The following is a 3036-nucleotide window of genomic DNA, read 5'->3' on the forward strand; positions in this document are numbered from 1 at the left end:
CTGTGGCGGGGCAGAGAGATGTTTAATTTTACACGCAGTATAATCCCAGCGTTACTAAGAACCGTGACTAATGCAATGGTTGCTCTAAAAGTGAGAGTTAACCAGATCCTGTTGTCACAATTTCCATTACCAATACATTCACGTATTGGTACTTTTCTTTTAGTTTGTAATTTAGAACATCACGTTCGACAGAAGAAGGGGGTTCTGAATATAGTTCTTGTGCCTTGTAGATCAGTAATGCTGCCTGTGCTCTTGCAGAGCACCTGGATTCTAGAAACCTGCCTGCCTCAACCACAGAGTCTGGTTGGTACAAGTTTGTGCTGGAACTTGTTTCTTTAAATCACTTTTGGCAACTGGCTTTGCCATGGGGTATTGGTATGTGTAAAGTCCAGCTTTCCAAGTAAGAATTTCCAGGGTTTTTTTCAAAAGAGCTCTGCCATTTCAGGGTGAGTAAATCATAAACTGGCTCAGATTAAAGGTTCATGTAATCCAGTATCCTGGTTCAATTGTGATCCATAACGAGCGTCAAGGGAATACTACAAGGCAGAACAGTTGTTTGTAGCATCTAAACATTTGATCTTGGTATCATACCTTAATATGACATTTAATAAATGTGTAGGGTTAGTAGAAGCCTACCTTTTTTTTTTTTTTAATTCCAGTATATGACCAGCATTTCAGTTCATAAATATTCTATATTAATAATTAACGGACTTGATGATAAACTGTTATATAGCACCACTTCTTTAGCAGTGCCATCATTTTTGTCAGCCCTTTATAATTTGTACCTCATATGAGTGTCTCATTGATCGTGGGTGTTCCCCAAGTGTGGTGTCACTTCCTTCAACATTTCTGATCTTTTGTTAGGTTGGTACCCTAATTTTACTGTCCAGTTTACCCAAATTTATTTCTTGAAGTTCTCCCATTTGCTTAGAAGCACGTTTATGTTTGGCTTGTTATTTTTATCTTCTTGTGTCATACATGAGTGCGAGTCTTTGCTGATTCTTACATAAACTTAGCCAACTGATCTTGGTAATGGGTATCGGTTACTTTAGTAGATACTCGAGTGCAGGAGAGATGGGGGAACTGCTTTGGAACTGTAGATACATACAAAACGTTAGCTTCCTCATGTACAGCAGGGCTACTGTCACAGTTGAATATATCTGTTTCCAAGACGGGTTGAAGACTGGAGGAAATTTTGTCTGAAATACATAAATTGATCTAAGTGAAATATTTATCTTTGTACGTCACACGTTGGAGAAAGGTGGTTATGTTAATAAGCAGGTACATCATCACTATAAAATACTTGAAATTGTTGAGAATGCTGGATGGTTGCAGTGGTAAACTCATGTCTGCGTATCAACTGTGAGCTACTCGTTATTGCCCAATAAAGGCAATGACTTGTGCAAGAAGTATGTGATCTTGTTTTTCTTCACATCTTCCTTTCTTGCCCTTGTCTTTATGACCACAGACACTGTTAGCTTTTATCTTGGTCTTTTAATAAAGATAAGCTTGATAACCTCATATTGATGGGAAATTACGGAACAGCTCTGTCTTCGCAAGCAATTGGACCTAAAGATCAGGCTCGGCATTAAGCCACAAGAAATGTTAATGTCAAGGGAAAAAGGACTTTCATTTTACTCATCATAAAACATGACTTGCATATATTTACTTCTATATTGCAAATTGTGATAAAATTCACTTCTAAATGTTATGAGTTAGGCTTTCTTAGAGCCTTTTATCAGCCACTATCAGCAATGGCAAATAGGTATCACCTTATTTTACAGGATGTGAAATACAAAAACATCAACCAAATTCCAGGGGGGGTGTCAGAAATACTGTGTACTACAGCTGCGATACTGTGCTAGCCCTGGGGAGCGTGTGTGAGCACTGGGTGAAAGAATCGTTGTGTGCCTGTAGCATGTGGATGTTTGCTTAACCTCAGGATTGACTGGGCTGCAAGAGATGGCAAGATGTCCAAGGTACGTCGGGCAAAGGGGTACCAAAACTATTCATGGCAGCACTAAGGAAGGTACTTGTTTCTACCTTGATGCTTTTGCATAATATGACTAGGATATTAAACTGCTTGAGATAGGGTCTGAAAATGAAATGCTTACATATTTTTTAGAGATTCTGTAGCAGTAACAAAGCTTGGGTCTTAGGCCCTGTACAATGGGGCTGTGGATGTGAGAGTATATAGAGCAAAAGAACACAGGCAGTGCACTAATGCAATTATCAGTGGTGATGGCTAACTCCTGTAATAGATTGTGCAAAAGGGCTCTTTAAAAAGCCCCTCAGCTGTCCAGTTGTCCTTTGATGTGCACAAAAAAGCAGAATCTTTCACCTGGACTATCAGTTCTGCCAAGCGCCTATTCATTTTGGGAGCAGCTTCAGAATTTGCCCTTTGGAAAGATAAAAAAATAATATATTTTTTGCCATTTGATAAAGCAGCAAGAAGACTCTCTTATGTTACCTATCTCTCCTTGGCTGCATCTTTTATTGTCTTTGTCATAATCACTGTCAGGGGCTCTGCTGAACAAGTAATGTGGGTCTGAGAAAGAGAAGCGAGAAGTTTTTTCTCCTTTATGTGACCATTGTGACTTCTGCTGTTATTCTGCTATGTTAGATCTCTAAAGCAACGTAGAGGTGATGGAAGTGAAGAAGAGGTAATGGTGGAAGTGCGGGCACACTTGTAGGTAGCGCATCTTTTGGTTTCCAAACATTCCCAGTTAAAACGCAGCAGCGGGTGGAAGCTGAAGCTGGGAAGAGCCAGAGCAGCCCGGTGGGCTCCAGCCCTTCGCCCGGGTTAACCCCAGGCTCTCGGGAGGTCACCCGCTGTGATGTGCCCGCTGGGTGACGGTCGCTCCCCTCCAGCGCGGACGAGAGGGAGCGGCCGGTGGGTGTTTGGACCTGTCGGGGCCCGGGGGCAACAGCACCTTCTCTGCACGGGGCCCGAGCGCCGCTCCCGTCACTTAAACCCGCCACTAACACGCACAAATGCGGGGCAGACGCTTCGCCCGCAGCCCTGCGGGGCGGGGG

Source organism: Falco punctatus, assembly GCF_963210335.1.
Source record: "Falco punctatus genome assembly, chromosome: 12".
Lineage (NCBI taxonomy): Eukaryota > Metazoa > Chordata > Aves > Falconiformes > Falconidae > Falco > Falco punctatus.